The following is a 21,864-nucleotide window of genomic DNA, read 5'->3' as shown; positions in this document are numbered from 1 at the left end:
GGCGATCAATATAGGGTGTTTTTATTTAGGAAATTTCATCAAAAGGACTATTTGAAATAGGACTGTTCATTAAATGGACTGCTTGTTAAATACTTGTTCATCAAGAGGATGATTTATTCATGAGCTGTTCACCTAGAACCATTCATCAAAGGGCAATCAATATACGGTGTTTTCATTAAGAAAATTTCATCAAAAGGACTATTTGAAAAAGGACTGTTCATCAAATGGACTGCTTGTCAAATAGTTGTTCATCAAGAGGACGATTTATATTCGAACTGTTCATCTTGGACCATTCATCAAAAGACGATTTATATTCGGTGTGTTCATTAAGAAAATTTCATCGAAAGGACTAGATAATAAAATAAATTGATGTATAATGATAATTAAGAGGACGATTTATTCATGAGCTGTTCTTATAGAGCCATTCATCAAAGGACGATCAATATAGGGTGTTTTTATTAAGGAAATTTCATCAAAAGGACTATTTGAAAAAGGACTGTTCATTAAATGGACTGCTTGTCAAATACTTGTTCATCAAGAGGACGATTTATTCATGAGCTGTTCAACTAGAACCATTCATCATAGGGCGATCAATATACGGTGTTTTCATTAAGAAAATTTCATCAAAAGGACTATTTGAAAAAGGACTGTTCATCAAATGGACTGCTTGTCAAATGGTTGTTCATCAAGAGGACGATTTATATTCGAACTGTTCATCTTGGACCATTCATCAAAAGGCGATTTGTATTCGGTGTGTTCATTAAGAAAATTTCATCGAAAGGACTAGATAATAAAATAAATTGATGTATAATGATAATTAAGAGGACGATTTATTCATGAGCTGTTCTTCTAGAGCCATTCATCAAAGGGCAATCAATATAAGGTTTTTTTACTAAGTAAATTTCATCAAAAGGACTATTTGAAAAAGGACTGTTCATTAAATGGACTGCTTGTCAAATACTTCATCAAGAGGACGATTTATATTCGGTGTGTTCATTAAGAAAATTTCATCGAAAGGACTAGATAATAAAATAAATTGATGTATAATAATAAAATAAAAAATAAAATATGTAATTGACGTCATGCCCATCCATTTGATAAATGTACATGGAAGGAAGAGTCGTTTTGTATTTTTCTTTGAAAATATAATTTTTTTTATTTTTTTATTTTTATTTTTTTTTTATTAATTGAAAAATCAACAGACAGGATGTACAGAGATAGGTATAAAAAAAACAAAAAGTAAATAAATAATATATGTAACATCCGAGTCCAATAATAGATTTTTACAAAAATGAAAAAGATAAATATAAGGAATATAATAAATGATGTCAAGCTATTTTTGTATGATTTTTTTTGTATAGCTTTATGTCGATAGTCTCAAAGGGAGTCACAGCTGATTAGTAAGGTTTTATATTATAGGAATCGATGGTTTTATTTGTTAATTGGATATTCTCCCTTATGGGGGTTGGCATCCGTGCGCTTTCATGGGGGTTGCTTGCGAGTGACCGACGTGTATTATGTGAAGCATGAAAGATAAAAGGGGACGTTCGGGTAAAATGGTCAGTCGCAATTAAAGACGACAAACGATAGTTGATTCGAGCGCGAGTCCCCGACCCTAGCCTCCCCGCGGACGCACATACACACGTATGTATATCTACATATGAACGTATACTACATACATACATATGTACATATATAGGGACATGGGAAACCGTCCCCATGATCACCGCACACCCGACGGTTTAATTCCTGAAACTTTTGCCGATTAACGCTAATACGTAGTGGCAAAAGCTGACTGCGAAATCCGGTTGAAATTATATTCAAACGGACCGGTTTCGAGCGTTTGGAAAAATTTTCGGGTTAATTTTACGAATCGGAGGTCTCCTTCGAGTTTCGAATAGGATTTTTAAGCCGCGGTTGAATAATATAATACTTTGTTGTGTTCGAGGGTATTATTTTAAATTATTCAAATCCCCATTGCTGCGTCTTGAGTTTGCTCATGCATTGCATCAGCCGTTGCACCAAAACACTCACTGTCGCATCTCGCCCGACAAAATATTGTTGCATTGCTTTGATGCATGGCACTCAGACACAATTAGGCTTTAAATATTTAAAAAAAAAGGCCTCTATTTAACCGATCAGTAAAAAATATTCACATTTTTATCAGTAAAAAAAATAATTTGGTAGGTAAAAATAATGGATCGATCAGTGAATATACAAAATTATCAGTTTGTATTGATCAGTTGCTATGCGATCAGTTGCTATGCGATCAGTTATTAAATAGAATGATAAGTGTTTAAATAATATGAGCAGTAATTAACCACAATGATATAAAACCTATATAAAACAAAATGATAAGATTTAAAAATATATGAGATTTAAATTGTGTCCGCCAAGTCGATGGTGAAATATAATCGTAATAAACACGTTTCAGAATCCAAAAATTTTTGGGAACGTTGACAGCTCACCCATTTATAATATTATAATAATAATAATTTTTATTCCAGACGATAGGGAGAATAGTGCAATCCCAACGCCCATATAAATAATATTTATTTATTTTTACATATATACCAGGAAGGCCTTACACGTAAATCCCAATGCGCCTTCCTGGCCAGTTACAAATTACAATTACAATTACAAATGCAGCATTTTTATTACAAGTCGTTGAATTACGAGGCACTGAAAAACTCGCAAATTAACGAGACATCTATGAATTGTACATAAATTTTATTATACATCAATCATACATCAAATAGTGGTGACATAGTAGGTAGGAAGGATTTTAGCCAATTTTTTTTCCGGGAACCTTTTCAACAATGAAATCAGAGAAAATTGGCAAACTCTGATAGGAAACGATCAACCTGGAGTCACAAATCCAGGTCTGACCAACAGCATACTCTGAAAAATACATTTTCATTCGAGGCCCGGGTCAGGTATCGAACCCCGGCGCCTCTCGACGCTAAGCAGAAGCTTAACGATCGAGCTATGCTGCTAATATATGTATGTATAGATAATAGATACAATATTATTGAAAATTAATAAAAGAAATACATAAATAAATATATAAATAATAATAATAATAATTAATTAATTAATCACTATTGCCAATAGCCTGAAGCCTTGTTTGTTTGATTTTCCGTTTCGTTTTCTCAGATTTTATCATTTCATAATTTTCACACTATATCTTATAAAATTTGCATTTTAAGCTCTCATATATAATATATATTTTTAATTCACTAATAAGTTATGAATTTTAAAATGTTTATAATATATGTAGTGTTGATAATTCGATATGCGTGCTATGGCCAACACTCTAACGGCTACTTTTTGACGCCTATCTGCTCGAATCAGTCGATCTTTGTTTTCGACTCTTTGATTTTGACTTTTTGGCTTTATTTTAGAGTGAGGGCGTCTATTTGGAACTGCGATAATTTACAATTTTTATATTATACTATTTTTTAAGTTTTTTTTTTTTAGTTATATTTCATGTGATATGCAAGAGGTGAAAAATGACAACATTTACATATATACATATTTAGGTACCTGGTCTTGTTTTGATTTTTGGTTACACAGTCACTTTAAATTATGTATCTTATTATAATAAGCTTAGTTTAAAAGTAGTGTAACATCATATTATCCAACAAAATCATTTCATAGTTTGAAGCGTAAAACATATTTTAAACTTGTGCGAACTTTCGATGTAGTTCTTGAAATCCATAACATAAGTAAACATATTATAGCTATATACTTGTAGTAACTTGTCAGATGTAATAACACAACTTAAATTTTCGAATGAATATTGCATATATGTATGTACATATTTTCATTTAAAAAAAAGCTTTAATAATATCTCGAATACTCGATGCATGCACTTCGGAATAATTTTTAGTATGTTTATGAATAAGAATTTAATTCTATGGTTAATTTGAAAATTGCTTATATTGTACATATATATGTGCATATGCAACAGAATGCACGCATGAATAAATAAACAAGAAGTCTTCCATCATCCGCTTAGCAAATTGCACGTTTAGTATGGCGAATTCTAATCTTAAAACAAGTCTGATACGTGAGTAAACAAGAGCGTACTCTCTCACAGCCACTTTGATGCACAAAACCAAGAGAACACATGCAAGAGACCAAACAGCAGGTTCAACAAACAAAAACATCAAATATGAAAACACCTTCTCGGGTACTTGCGTCGGTAAATCTTAGGATTACGGATGCGACAGGTGCGATCTAATAAGCCGATACCTACACTGTGGAACGACCCAGCCGATGAGGGGTTAATTACGAAGACCTTTGTCGGCCAAAGTTCGAGCCCTTTCAATCTACCTGTGCGAGGTAATTTGGCAGAGGGGAGAAGCAGGTGTGCGAGAGCCTCGCGGATATTATCAGATATTGGTAAAGTGAATAATAGCGAATCAATTAGCCCCCTAATGGATGGAGCGACGAACTTCCAGGCGAATTTATTATCTGAAAAATTAATTCATCGTATGCAAATTCGATTCGGTGTTAATTTTCGCGCTGGGAAATTCAATTAATCGCGATTGTAATCAGTCGAGCCCACCCCCCCCCCCCTGTTATGATTGGCCCTTGAAAGGGTCGATGTACAAACAGGGCCTGTTGCCTTGTTAGCTTTCGCACGCGAAAATCTCACATAATTTCGCCGGGAAAAATGTATGTACGTATGTAGATGTATAATAACGGTAGTGTGTACTAACTCGGCTGAAACGGCAAAGTCGCCGAACAAAGCACATGTTTTTTGATAGATACTACCGAAACACTTTTTGATATCAGTTTTTTGCTTCGCTAAATACACCCGAGGGACGCGTTTAGAGTCCGATAGGTCGGGACGTGGCTCGCAGCTACGCTTCTCAAACTATTTGATGCTAGGTTGAACATCGCAGATACTGTTCCGAGACCGGTTGGAAATAATGCAGTAATGGTTTCGGTAAGTAATTGAATTTCGGCTAGTTTATAGTTCTAATACTAACATACTAGATAGTAAGTCTACAAACTTTTTTAGACCGAAGGGCAAATGGAAATATTTTAAATGTTAGGAGAACTGGTCAGTCAGATTCTATTATTTTTTTTCACATTCATTGTAATATATTTAGTTGGTGTTTAACATTTATGGATTTTATGGGGATTTTTTCAATTTGAATGGTACTACATATACATATGTACATACATACATAAGATGATTTTTTTTTTGAGAAATCTGACGTTTTATTATATAATCAAACTTTCTTTTTAATTGTGTGTATTTAAAATCGTTATCTGTAATCGAATAGTATTTTATTTTTATTTTATTTTATTTTAATCGAACATTCGCCTACACTCGCATTTACAGGTCACTCCAAAGCGACTAATACAGATACAATACAATCATAAAATCAATACAATGCGAATTCATACAAACATCATCTACAATGACTTACATATATACGTATATGGAGAAATTTTTGCAGCATTTTATTATAAAAATTGGCGAACCCCAAGACACTAAATAACTAAATAAAGATTTGCAAGAGAGAAGATGCCAATTTTACAGGAACTGTTTTGTTCAAAATCAGAAAAATTGGCAGACTCTAAAAGGAAACGATCGACCTAAAGTCACAAACCAAAATTTAGTCAGCAGGTACTAGTGGGAATCGAACCGTGACCACTCCGCTCGAAAGCATAATATGCTATCCACTAGTCCATGTTGCTGGTTTTATTAGAGTTAAGCCCATTTTTACATTATAAACGTTACAAACAGTGGCAGCTCGTGCATAGGAGCTGCGATCTGCTGCACCCCCAGAAAAATTACGAAAAAATAGCATTTGTATACATTTACAACATAAATATCTAAAAATAATAAAAATGATAAGATATTTGACATACTCATTATTAACGAGTATGTCAAATATCTAAATGCAAATTGTAAATGCGTTTTTTTCGTAATTTTTCTGGGGGTGCCGCGGCTGCTATGCACGAGCCGCCACTGATTTCAAATACAATTATATCTTAAACAATATAATAGAGACATAATGCACAAATTTCCAGTATTTTAAATATCAACAAATTTTGAGATGCTGTAAGCTTAAATTTCACGAGAAATAGGACAGGAATACCAAATTTTTGGAACCTTTTCCAATGAAATCACATAAATTGGCAAATTCTGAAAGGAAACGATCGACTTTAGATCGAAAATATACAAAAGATGTTTGTAATTCGTCTTTAATAGTCTCAAATATTGTACCTACAATATTTGAAGATATACGTCGTTTAAAAAAATCGGTGTATACCTGTATGAATAAATAAATAATGATTTTTAATAAAAATTGCGATATTCTAAAGCTAAAATTTGTATTGAAATATAAATCTATTATACTCACAAACTGTCGTTATAAATATGTGAAAAAATATATAAGTTTTCATCAGATAATTTAATTTTGAACATTGTCAAGGTTTTTTTTATCTACATATACCTACATATATATTTTTGGATATAGTATATATAAAGAATGTTAAATATGTATATCTCATATTTTTTACAAAAAAAAGATTTTTCCATATTCAAAGAATGATATATGTATTTGAATAATATAATTCAAGGTGTAGTTTGAGAAGCGTCTACCACGCGAGGTAAACTGTAGGACAAGAGCATGTTTGAGCATTCTTTATAAAGAGGTTTCGAGGGTATAGAAAAATAGACTGGAAGATCATAAAATACTGAAATGACGCGGGATGGTGACAAACAGTGCTTCTGGGAAATCGAAAACGGGAAACTTTGAAATTCAACTCGCATATATTATCCGTATAAAGGAAATTTATTCCGTTGCGAAAGTGTACACTTCTGCATATAATCGAATATCTAATGCAGGGCGTATTCACCGCTCATATTTTATGCAAATTGATTTTTTACCCCGCTATTTAATCATTCATGCACATTACGTATATAAACAATGCCACGAATGATAAATAGTTTAAGTAAACCAGTGTGGAAAATACGAGGCCGTTCTTACGTGTATGTATACATATTTTATAATAAAGTGTAACAATGTCGATTCTGTAATAATTATGCGAGATATTGGTTAAGACTCGGTTCCCGGAAGCTTTTATATGTGAGTTGTGAGGAAAGGGGGTGGCGGGTGGTTGTAAGCTCGCGGGGGCGCCGAAAAGCTCCCGGCAACTCCTCCAAACAATAACAACCACGATTAAGTAATCACAATTACGATTTAATGTGTAGTATAAATGGCTGAGGAACGCATCACTGATTTTTCATCTAGGCGTCATCACGCCCGAACAAGTCGCAGCCGAGTTCCTTTGCCGCTCCGATGATGTTATAATCAGGTTGCTGTGCTCAGGGGTACACAACCGATTAATCGAGAGTTGATCTATTAAAAAAATATTTTTAAAATTTAAATTAAAAAAAAAAAATTGCCAAATCATTGTATCCGTTGCAATTTTTTTTTTCTAGATTACTCTAATGAATGTCTGCAACGATTTTTTTGTACAAGGTTAATAATTAGGCAATCTAATCTATGTTTATTGCGCTATTTAATAAGTACATACATCATAATTTACAGCTATTCACCACCCATGCATTCACAATGGATGAAGGCCTCTCCAACACGCTTCCATTCGTCTCTTTTTTTTCTAAATGTTAAACTGTTTTCTGATTGTGAAATTTATGATGTTTTATTAAATTTACTTTAAAAATCAATACCACAGTGACTTGACAGTTATTAAATTAAAAAAAGAAATACAGCATATATATACATATATCGTAAATAAAATTATACTAATCTTATTTGATCATACTTTCAACAGAATAGCATTGTAATTTATTTATTTTTAATTTTATAATACTTAAAAAGATGGGATAGACATTTTTTTATTTTATCCATGATGCCATTTTAGTTCGTCTCTGAGTGACATTTATGGTATTAAACTTGTACATATGTATGTACATACATATATAAATTTTGAAATCATATGCAAATATTTTATAGTGTTTACTTTTTTTGCCTTTTATCTTATTAATGTTATAAGTATTATTGTTTTTTCTCATTATCTATAATAAGACAAACCCCGTGGGCCTATTGGCTTTGCCACCTTCCCCATGAATTCTACTAATAAATAAATAAATTAATAGTGTTACTCTAAGGCTTCTCTGTGACCATACATAATACAAATAATATATATGTATGTATAAGAAAATAAGGGATATATGTTATAGATAATAAATTTTTGAAATCATATTCAAATAGTGGTGACATAGGGGGTATGACGGTTTTGCCAATTTTGATGAGGAACCATTTTAAAAATGACGTCAGACAAATTGGGAAAACTCTGATAGGAGTAATTGACTTGGAGTAAAAAATATCCAATTCTGACCAGCAGCACAACATAAATAAATAAATTCTTTTCAACCAAGGTTAGCCCACGAGATGGACTTCGAGCAACCACCGAGCTATACTGCTACTAAATAAAATAATATAAATCTCATTTCATTGTATTTTCAACATAATAGTATTATTAGTTAAAGAGATGATTTTTTTTAAATGATTACGTTATCTATATACATATGTATGTTTGTATATTTATACAATATCAATATTTTTCCGCATAAGTTCGACTATTTAAATATTTTACATTTAATAAAGGTTGTTTTTTATTCGATGAGCTTTATAATCGTAATATGGAGCTTTTATCGGTTGCCGAAGGTGATTGGTATTATAATTATAATATAATATAATAAAAATGAATCGAAGGAGACGCGCATGTTTTGGGTATCTGAGGATGATACTGGAAGCCAGCACGGTGGTATGAAGACAATTAATTTTATTAAATAACTCAATTCGTTTCTAATTTGGCGAAATTACTAAACAAGGGAACAACAGTAGTGGAATAAGTACGAGTGTGGCGCAAAGGAGGCGCGCCGAATCGACCACTGCGTCGAAAAACGTACAAATTGTTATTTATTTTAGTATATATTTCATAATTGATGGATGGTTTGCTACAATAAATATTCAAAAAATAGAAATCGATTTGAGTTTTTACCAATGAACGAAAAAGTATCTGAAATTTTCTTTAGTCAAAACTATGTAACATATTCTTGAAAAATTTTTAAACATTGAAAATTTTTTTATTTTTTTATTAATATTGTAGCCATATTGAATATTTAAAAAATGATATTATTTATAATTATTTGATTGGTGTCAATGCACAGTTCTTCCCCTTTTTGACATGGTGCACGCGAGCGCTCTGCCAGCCGGCGTGTGTCTATGCCTGCGTGAAGATTTCCTTCCATTTCTACCCGGTTTTCTCACACCATCCTCTTCATCAGTCTACTTCCTATAAAACAAAGTAAATTGAGAATATCATAAATTGTAATATTCACATCCAACACATATAAATATTTGCCTTATATATTTTTATATAATTTTTTTCTCATTTCTTAATTCCATACAATCAATTTATATTGAACACTCACATGATTTAAAATTGTAATATTCCCTTTAGTAATCAAAATATATTTAATAAACAATTATATGATAATAGCCAGCAGTATAGCTCAGTGGTTAGCATATGTTGCTAGCAACTCTTTTGAGTCCTGGTTAGGTCTCGATTAAAAATAAGTATTTATGCAGTGCTGCTGGTTATATTATTAAATTATTTGGACATTCGTGACTTTGAGTGGATTTTTTACGATCAAAGTTTGTCAATATATCTGATTTAATTGTTGAAAGAGTTGCTCAAAATTTACTACTTAACCTGTGTATATTTGTTACCATTGTCTCGTCGAATATATGTATGTAATTTCAAATTTATGAATATATAAATTAATATTGTAATATACTCACTATTAGCCAAAAGTTTCTATGGAAAAATTAAATTAAATAAACAGTAATAAGAGTGATTTGTATGGCTTTTATTAATCGTACTCTATTATAGAACTTAGGAAAGTTGAATTAGTGAGATAGAAATAAGTTAAGATTAGAAAAGTTTTTTATTGACAGTATTTGACATCTTATTAAATTTGTGGCTAGGTTGAATTAGGAAAATAAATACATTCCGATAGTTTTTTAAAGCTTTTTTGAAGCCAAAATATGAAAAAAATACATATGTACATACATTTACATATAATTCAATATATTTATTTATTTATTTAAGTTTAAATTTGGACCATTGTGGTTTAACAGGAGTCACTAATGCGCCACAATGGTCGAAAAAATACAGAGAGATGAGAAAAATAAAAATATATACATATATATATATATATATATATATATATATATATATATATATATATATATATATATATATATATATATATATATATATATATATATATATATATATATATATATATATATATTTATTCATATACAGACCTCTACATATACACACTCCATACCTATGTATATAAATATGTATAGGTATGGAGATTGTATCATTATGACTTATAAAAAGCCCTCTCTTGGAAAATCTTTACTTTTTAAGAGCATTATGTAAAAAGTAAGAATATGAAAATGGGAGAGCACAAAAAATATAAATATACATATGCTATATTGTGTAGGGAGTAGTTATGTACATATATAAACCATATGCTTAGGCGAACTTCGATAAATAATATATTTACAATTATGTATGTATATGCATTTACATAAATCATCAAACATTTTCAAAATACATCATTTATTGAATCACAAATCCAATACTGATTTCAGATACGCGGAATCCGATTCATACTAAAATATATTTATCTAATTCCTTAATTTTCAGATCGTATATAACTTTGACAATTTCCAAACATTCCGACCATCTGAAGTGGATAGATTTGCTGAATTCGCAATATGTGAAGGTTATGGAATCTTGGGGAGTGTAGGATGAGTGAGACCACGCGTGCAAACCTCGCTCCGCTGATTCGCCAGCGGCTGTCACAGCCACTGTTTCAAACGACCTGGCTCTCCTCAACCCATATCCACTCAACAAGAGCCCAACAACAAACACACACAAACAAAATCATCCGGATTTTTAACTTGGAAAATCGTTCGGAAAGTAATTAGAGCGAACAATGGCGACTCGACACGCCCGAGTGGCTCAAATATAATAAGAGCGGGCCCGATGGCACACACGGTAGATAATTCATAAACACCTTGAGATAGTAGATTATTAACTCATCGCAACTTTACGTTTATATCTCCCTCCATCCCTTTGAAAATTAACGAAGCGAGCTCCGTCTCCTACCCAGGCCTCGCCTCGCCCCCGAACGAGGCCACCCCGATTTATTTCCCAGCAGTTCTCTTCTCTCCCTCGAAAGCCTTCTTCAAAAATCAGATCGGAGTCTCTCCGTAACATATTCACACACTCAGATTGATGTAACATCCTATTTTACCCAAGGCGAATATTATAATATAATGTAAGGGGAGTCTTATCTTCGATGAAGCTGCTAGTTGTTTCGATTCAATAGTTCAAAAATAGATACCAATATTAAATTTTTTTATGTATGTGTATATGCTTTTAAAGATTCATATTATGGTTTAATACCATAAAGTGGTATGTATCTAATCAACTTTTGAAGATAAGGTTTATGTCTGAGAAGCTTTGTTCGGCTTCGGCTAATGTTTTTACTAGCAGGTTGTTTCGATTCAATAGTTCAAAAATAGATACCAATATTCAAATTTTTTAATCTTTTCATAAACATATGTATGTGTATATGCTTTTAAAGATTCATATTATGGTTTAATACCATAAAGTGGTATGTATCTAATCAACTTTTGAAGATAAGGTTTATGTCTGAGAAGCTTCGGCTTCGGCTAATGTTTTTAATGTAAGATTCAAATAAATTTGAAACAATTATAATACATTAAAGTTATATGTATTAGAATGTGATATAATTTTCAACTACAAGATGGAAATTTTTCCTGCAAACTTGATTAATATGACTATTTTGATTTGATATTTTTGTTCAAAAATTATTCCTAGTATTGAATTTACATACAAAATATATGTAAAGTGACCAAAAATTATTTTATATACTAGATTCGTTTTCGTTTTCGTCATTCGAAAGTCGAAGGTTAGAGCTGTCAAAACTTCGTTGCTGAAATAGTAAAATAATGAAACTCGCTAGGTATCTATAAAAAAATATTATCCATACCAGACCCATATATTAGTTTTAGTATTGTGTCATCGATTTCGTTTGACAGTCATCGGCGAATATACATATACATAGCCTCAAATTTATAAATCTAACTGTTTCTACAGTTTCTGATTGCTTTGTTCAGTTTCAGTTTCAATTTTTTCCAGCATATTTACACACTGCATTGAATTCGTTTCAGTTTTTAGTTGATTCCATGATGCCATTATGGGTTGCCCCTGAGCAATGATGCTAATGGTATTAAAATTGTACATATGTATATAATTTTATAGATTATATATTTGAAATCATATTTAAATAGTGGCGACAAATAGTAGGTAGGATGATTTTGCCAATTTTGATGAAGAACCTTTTCAACAATGAAATCAAATAAGTTGGAAAACTCTGATAGGAAATGATTGACTTCCTATCAGAGTCACAAATACCCAAGTCTGACCAGCAGTACTGCAGAAATACTTGGAATAAACTATGTTCAATTGAAATTAACCTACAATAATATTTAAATATAATTTCTTATTCAGTTTTTGTGTATATACATAATATAATTTTGGATGTGTATGCTCTCTTATTATTGCTGATTTTATTAAAATTAATTTTTCTTCGGTTGTTTATGAAACATTCTTTAACCTTTTCGAAATTCGTTTAATTCGGACTTATCCATGCATTCAAGTCAGCTATTTACATACATATACTTTTTAGATTTGCGATTTATTTTATGCAAGGTGCAAGCGTTAGATTTTAAATTTAAATTGTTCGTTATAATTACGCGAAATCTAAAAAGAAGCATAAAATAATACAAAGCAATTTTAATCAAAGTCACTGCAAAGTTCAAAGGTGTTCTTCGAGCGGCAAAAGATGCTTTTTTTTGAGCATATTTTTTTTTGCTCATTTTATTTTACAGTGTCGCTGTGTCTCGTTTCATGCCAGTGTCTCTTCTATTATCCCCGTGAAAACTAACTTATTAGTATACGATAAAACTTTGCTTTAACGTGTAACTTATCAAAATATCTCGCATACTAATTTCTGAGCTACTTTGCATGTCTATCACATCGTGTTTTGACGGTACGTCGCGGTCGGTAATAATGTTTGAGCATTTAAAATTAACATTCGCCGAAAGATTTTTACCCTCCCCCAAAAAGCGGATCTTAAATTTTCGGTATTTTATTATTATTACATATGTAATAATATACGTATATATAAATATATAATACTAGTGGTTTTACCTGGCTTCGCTCGGTATTTGTAATATAAACCGTTTAAACATGAGTAATCTTATAGTAAACATTTTATTAAATTTATTTGCATAGCTTTATTTTATATAAATTTATTTGAATATTCATTTTTTTTATTAAATTGACTGTCACGAAAAAAAACATATATACTAAGTCTCTTTCAAAATTATATGTATACCAGAATCCGTTGCCTGCGCCCCTGGAGCCTACGGTGCCCCTCGGGGCTGGGGGGGCAAATTTATTTGAATCGAAAAGAAAATATATCGTCAAAGAAACTTACATATATACAAATAAACTTACATATTACATATATACATATATACAAAGTCTCTTTCGAAATTATATATTAGATATATGAAGTCCTTTTTCAGTACTGAGCTGGAATATGAATTCCGAAAATAGTATCATTGCATGATACGTTCGCTCATATTGTAGTGTCTGATAAGAAGATACTCATTCGAAATTAATTATCTCAGTTAGAGTACGGAAAAATAGATTTTCCTATTTGAAAAGGGGAAAATTACAAACGTGAAAATGTGTCATGTTAAAATTTCACTTCGGCAGAGACGAAGTTTGTATCGTATATTATATTTATGTATTGGTTCGAGGATGATACAGACACATATATGATATGATGAATGTGGGTGATGGTTGGGATAAGGAATGGGGTGGGTTTTCGGGTGGGGTAGGAGGACGATATTGCAAGAATGTTAATTATATATTCTTCGACGCGTCTATTAGTGAGCATGCTCCCAGTGGAGCGTATTATATAAAGTAAAGTGGAAGGGAAGTTTTGATTTTGAATATTCATCAAGCGTCAAAGATCAGCTCCGGGGGACAGGTTACAGGTTACACGGGAGCACCTACACCCCTGGAAACCCCCTGATTCGTGACGTCTTTTGCTCCTCTCAGGCTCAGCTTTAAATTAACCCAACTTTTTACATATCATGAGTGATCTTCGGGTGGGGGCTGGGGTGGTTGGCAAACGAGTCATCTTCCGCTCGTCCAACTTCTTCGGCGGCGAAGATAATATAAATCACGCACGAGCTGAGAATCTTCGGTGAAAATTTGCGGATACCTCGGATTATAGCCGCCTACTCAAATATTAACTGGAAGTACCGCATTATATACATACGTACATATGCGTACGTACGTTGAAATTGGATGTGTGCTATATATAATGTAACGTTAGGGGTTAGCTTATTATTCAGAATTCATTTTATTTATATTTATATTTAAAAGACGTTTATGTATTATACGTGATCTAAAAAAAATTGGTTTTCACTGTATAGTTTTTCAAATTTGCATGTCGCATATTATTAAGTCCATATTTATTAAGTCAGATCCCTCCGTAATTCTTCATTATTTCATATAACTTCCTGTTCTACCAACTATTCCTGTAATTTATTTATTTATTTATTTTTATTCTAAACAGACCACTGTGGCATAACAGGAATTCCTAAAGCGCCACAATGGTCAAAAAACATAACACAAAAAAAACAAAATAACAATTAAACATAAATCAATACACAACGAAAATAATACACCCATCAATTATACATAAAAAATACATTTGAACATAAACATAAATACATCCATACATAAACATAAACAACAGCATTTAATAATAACAGATAAAGTAAAAATATCAAATAAAAAAATATATAGCATAAGGAATGCCTTGCACCTACAGGCAGTTTCAATAAATATGTAAGAAACAACTACAAATACAAAACATCCCTGTAAGGCCCAAATGGAAGAGAGTTAATCAAAATTTCACTCATAAATCACAATCAATCATGAAAACAATGATGAGCGCAGACTACCAGATAAATGGGTTAGAGTAATTTCCGACAATTTATATATATGTATATACATATATTGCTCTTCTGATCCTCTTGTCTCCTTTCTTGCTTTAAATGTCTGATGTTTGATCATTTTTATTAATAATAAATACGTATGTATATACATATTTGTATATGCCATATCTACTATTATTCAATGCTTTTCTTCTTTGTTTTTATTAATGTTTAGAAACTTTTTTGTTGACAATGTTATATACATATGTACATATGAACATTTGTAATGCTGTTTTTTAAAATTAATAAATAGTACACTAATAGGTACTCACTGACACAATTTGTTTCAACTTTTTAAAAAACAGATATAACAGATGAATGAGGAATTAATTATCCTATAATTACGATGCCTGAAAATCTTTTTTATGCACACATGACGCTTTGTAAAAAGTACTGTTTTTTTACGGAAAATTTTGTAAAAGTTAGAATTTATACTTCAAAAATTATTTCAATTGAAATTTTTAGTCTATATTTTGAAGAAATCATTTCATCTGTGTTTAAATGTGTCTTAAAATCATATTTTTTAGTATTAAATTTTGTACTTTGTTTAAGTTTCATAGTCACATTTGAAGTTAAAATGTCAAAATAAAACTTTTACTATTGGACTTACATAATGTACATATTTACTTATGGAAAAAATGAAATCAAATCATTTTATAAGATTTTTCAGCAAAGTAAAACTACTCTAATATGCTTTATAAAAACAATTTGTTTCAATAAAAAGAGTTGAATTATTTTATGTATTCAAAAATTGGGATCAAAATTAGGTAGAATTTTTCGTGAATGCTTTTTGATAGGCATTTTATAATATAAACAGTAATCTCTATTTATTTACAGTGCAAATCTGATGAAAGTTCATTAATATTTTTGATACTAATGATTTCAATGTTCAATTTTTCGTAATTTCGTAATAATATTATATAAATAATTAAACATTATTTAATGAAAGAGCTTATCAAATAATTCATCATCATCAACATTTCAGCTATTCGCCATCCAATTCTGAATGAAATCCTCTCCACACGATTCCATTCATCCCTATTTTGGGCAACTGTCATCCATTTTATATCACAATTTTTTCTAATTTATTCTACCCATTACCTTTATACCTTCTTTTGGTACTATCGATGACATATTTTGTCCATCTATCGTCCGTTCTACTAACTACAAAATCCACCCATTGCCATTTTAACATCTTGATTCTCAACACTACCCCTGTCATACTTTTCACTCAAGTATTCCGTTTTCTATATCTCCTCGTTACTTCTTTAGGTACATTTTATAGCAGATTTTCTCGAATACTACCAATCTTTGTACAAATATACATACATACATTCGAAGTTCAAGCATCGTTTATTCTTTGTTTGAAACATGCAAATTACACTGATCGCTTTATCGCCCAAAGCCGTTGTTAACCAGATGCTCCAAAGTAGATACCTAGATTCTACGCAGCATAAAAAAGCAGGATTTCGGGTAAGGGTGGCGAAAGGTTTTAAGTGTGGGTCTCGTTCACGCATTGGAATTTTCCCGGTGCATTTCACACTCGGTTAGCCGATTTTTCGGGCAATTGATTTTTCGGGGTGGTGGAATTTTCTCGGGTTGTTTTTGTTGTTATTGGCTATTCGTGACTGCTAACAGGGGGACACAATGTATCAATAAGAGTGAAAGGATCGTTTTTCTTCCTCGGAACCATTGGACGTAAGGGAACCGTTGTGCTAATTAACATTATATACATATGTATAATACAATATATGTATGTATTTCGAACTAGTCTGTAGACTTTAAGAATAATATTACATATGTATGTTTGTAATATGTATTATAAATGTTTGTTTGTAATATGTATTATATTGTTATTTATATATTTATTTTAGTACATTTTTCAGTTCGTCCCGATACTTTTGCTACCTGAGTTTCAGTGCATTAAGAAAGTCTCATGACAGACGTTATATCTCCATAAGTTTGTTTCGATGGCACCCTGAGGGCAGGGGTTCACAACCTGCGACAGCCAAACTGCCACACCCCATTCTAAACCTACTTATTTATTTATCGGTTGCTCGTCCCGACGCACAACTCCACGAAAATTCAAACAAATCAGATGTATAGGTACGAACTTTAGCATAAAATTTGAAACAACTTCACAAACGTGTATGAATATGTTGCCTTATTTCAAATTTTGGTTGGAAAATAAATTATATTATAAAATTGTATGGTTTATACCGTAAATTGGAATATATATATATATATATATATATATATATATATATATATATATATATATATATATATATATATATATATATATATATATATATATATGTGTGTATACATACATATGGATCTGTATATTTTTATACGGTGTTATGGGACCAATTACAGGAGGTTCCGAAAATCATAAGAGCGATTTCCGCGCCATATAAAAAGTATGGGAAGCCAATAATGTCCAGGGGTTGTCAAGTAATGAGAGGGTACGACTGCGGCGGGGCCCCCCACGCAATCGGTGGCCAATAAACGACAATTTTAGTACTTTTGTTACGACGTCAAAATTGGTTGCCTTACTTTGCTCGACGATCAATTGACAAGGGCGTACACCTGGAGAATTTTCCTATTTTTTTTTTTTTATTATTTAAAATATATTCAAATCGTGGTTTTGGTGCAGTCTACCATCATAGTCATAGTCATAGGTACAGTCTACTATCATCCCTATTTATACAAAAAAAACTTTCTAAATTTGAAATCTATTGCTTTTAAATATAATAATATTACGCTGGGATGACCGCATATTGCATCACATTAAGTATAATTTAATTTCGTATTATACATATATATTTATATAAGTTAGTAAAATTTTCCTTGGTTCAAATTGCCTTTAAAGTATCTATAATGTAAAATAATCGCCGAATATATATAGTAAACTTTAAGCCTTGTTTTTTCGACAACTTGAGTTAAATCAAAATAAATATTTTTATATTAATTTTCATTTTTTATACGAGTTGTTTCTGTTTCAATTTGACTTAATTAAATATTTTAATATTTTGGATTTGTTTTAATTCTAATGATATTTTAAATTATATTATTCTAGTGGTGCTACCCGGCTCCGCTCGGTAAATGAAAATGAAATGAAAACCATGAAAAAAAAATTCATTTGTTTTTTCATTAAATTTATTTGAATGGAAAAAAAAATTTAACGACCGACCAATCACAAACGTTTTTGACCAATCAAGCCTATCAGAAACGACTTTGACGGCAGCCAATCAGAAATGAATTACAAACACCGTTTTGGTTTTATACCTACATATAATATTCACACAATCATTGTTTTTTGTCTTATTTGTCGCCACCTACAATGTTATTATCATAGATTTTGATTTGGCAACAGTTTAAATGGTCAGTTTCTTTCAATAAATGGTCAGTTTCTTTCAATAAATGGTCAGTTACTTTTCGAAAATTTATTGATAATATAGATATATAATAAATGTACGGTCTGTAATTCTGATATTGTTTGACAAATAGACAACAGGCAAATAGTCAATTATATTACTAATTGAAAATCTATTTACTGACCAAATCAAACCAAACCACTGACCAAATAAATACAGGCCTTTTGATTGTACTTCACTTTAGGTAGATGAATAAAATTATATTATCAAATGTAATCTTGAAATCATTTTGAAAAAAATTCAAGAAATGCAATGAAAAAAATATTGTTTTGAAGCTGAATTCTGGTTTATCGCTTTATAATGTACTAGTGGTTTTCCCGACTTCGCTCGGTATTTGTTATATAAACCGCTTAAACATGACTAATGTAATAGTTTACTATTTTTACTATTTTATTAAATTTATTTGAATAGTTTTATTTTATATAAATTTATTTGAATACTCATTTTTTTTTTTTTTTTTTAAATTGACTGTCACGAACAAACAAACACATACACTGTCTCTTTCGAAATTATATGTATGTATACCAGAATCCGCCACCTGCGCCCCCGGAGCCTTCGCCCCCAGGGGCTGTGTCCAGGGGCTGTGGCAGGACTTCGAATCCTTTGAATCGAAAAAAATCGAATCGGCGCCTATGAATCGAAAAAAACATAAATCGAATGTATCGTTCCCAACCAACCAATGTTACATACATATGTATATGCAAAGTCTCTTTCGAAATTATATATTAGATTTGAAAGATCGACAACTTTAAGTCTGTTTCGTCTTTTTGATAAATTTTCCAACAGATTACTATTTAATTAATAATTCCACTATGAATGACGATTTTAGAACACGTTTTCATACTGTATGATATTACATGCTGCTTAGTTGTTAAAATATTAAATTTATCATCTCGATACGACATCACGTGCCACCCAAGAAATTTTTCTATGACGTAAGTTTTTATTTCCTTTATCCGATAGTTGGCCGAGAAGGACATACCTGTGGCACTTTCCGTCCATCAAACTCGATACAAAATATTTCCGTCTCTCTTCGTTCCGACGCCAGAACCATCGCGAGCGAGAGGGACATCGATAGGGAAGGTTTTATGTGCCAATCGCCTCCCCCTCGTTGCGTGTACTGGATGTCTAATAATAAAAAAAGCAGCCCCGCAGATCAGTAAAGGTTTAGGGGTGGTTTTATAGCTTCCCTTGGACATTTCGAGCCGAACATCACGTGTACAACGATATGAAAAGGCCGGAATGACACACAAGGACCTCGCTATATTGAGGCCCGTGGATTACACGAGTTCACGAAGCCTTAATGAAACAAGACGAGAGGAACCCCGATCGGACCGCGTATTGAAGATTCCTCCCCCTGTATGCGTTTATTAGTTTCATATACGTTTACACAGCGGCCATCTCAGATCATTGTCCGGTTATTGGTTTTTGTCTGAAGGATATAAATTATTGAATAAATGTTTTTTGAATTTCTTGGACCGTGGTTGATGTTTGACGTTTTGCCTACAGATTGATGGTTCGTGAAAGGGTGCAAGACGGGGGTTGGACGATCTAAAACGGAGGGTGGTGGCTTTCGGAAGCTGTCACTTCTTGAATGATGCTCATTCAAAAATCGTTTGAGACTGTTTACTGAGCAACAAATGGCGAGGGGGTATTGGCTGTAGGGCTGTAGCTTTTATTGAATAATTATTTCACAAAAATATTGGGAATTTTCACTTTGAATCCATCTATGCATGCAAAATTTTGGCTCTTGATATTAACTTTTTTTTCCCATAAGGTAAAAGTTCATACTTACATATATAATACAATACGTGTGCGTATTCTTATGTAAATTTTGAACACTGATAGTTTCCCGTAAATACATACATATATTTAAATTTATTATATTTTATATTTTTGAGGGTATTTGAAGAAAAAATTTTAATTTAATTATTCATTTGTTCTCAAGAAATTTATATATTTTTCGATTTGATCACATATTTTTTACGATAACTAAAAATTGTAGTTTAATATACATATGTTAGAAAATATATATTACGTAAATATACATATTACATAAAATATATAATTTAAAGCAGATTGTTCACTTTATTGTCTTGAAGGAAGATTATATTATTTATGTAAATGTAAGTAAAATTATTTGGTAGTGTCAAATAGCGATGAATACAGTTTATTTGAAAGAAAAAAATAATTTTGGTTTTAATTATATACATATATGTATAGTCGACCTGATCGCATGAGACTTACATACGTAAAATATAAATTCTGTTTATATATAAATTCACACCCCACTCGACCCGCGATGGCCAATTACATTTCGTTTCAGTTTCACATTGCATTTTGTACAAGAAATGTAAGATTGCTCGTGCATATAGCGGTCAGTAGAATTTGAATTTTATTTTTTTTAGTTTTAAGTTCGTCTTTCGTATTTTGAAATATTTACATTTATAAAAATTTAATGTAAAAAAGTAAGTTGTTGATATTATAAATTTATTTACGGAATTCGTACATATTTTGTATCAATGGAAATTTATATTTTTAGACGGTAAAATTAATTGTCAACGTCATGTTATGGACAGCAAAACTCACAGTAATATTATTAAAGACCTTGCATTGAATTACATTGTAATAATATTGTAGCATATGCTAAAAGGAGCCGCCGCTATAATTGGTTTTCGAGGATTATCTCCAGGCTTAAGTGCTGTCGGCTAACAATGTGGACCCCCGAATGGATTTAGTGGTCAGTAACGGCATTCGGTCACTTCCCGCTAGAGTTCTCAGAAATGACAGCGCCAGACCGTGGGACTTTATATCTGCTACGTGACTATAACAATAGGTAAACAAACGTGTCGAGGAAGATGCAATGAGCGACCTGCCTTTTATAAGCAGGCCATTGCAAGGCATTCTGGACGGAGCACTGGTTGTGCGTGGATCTCCTTAATCACCCAATAAATGCTGTGAAGCGACTTTGGCCTTTAATTTGTATCCACCACCCACCCCTACGCAACAATATTATATAGTTAAATAAGAAATAATAACAAAAAATAAAGAAATTATTATTCGTCGATACAATGTTACAACACATTACACGAATGCGACAGCATGCATGGTTCTCGTAAATCTCACGCTACATCAAAATCGACTACAATAGTACTTACAAGATGTATCTATAGAAT

Source organism: Arctopsyche grandis, chromosome 5 (genome assembly GCF_051622035.1).
Source record: "Arctopsyche grandis isolate Sample6627 chromosome 5, ASM5162203v2, whole genome shotgun sequence".
Lineage (NCBI taxonomy): Eukaryota > Metazoa > Arthropoda > Insecta > Trichoptera > Hydropsychidae > Arctopsyche > Arctopsyche grandis.
Note: the sequence above shows the minus strand (reverse complement) of the source record.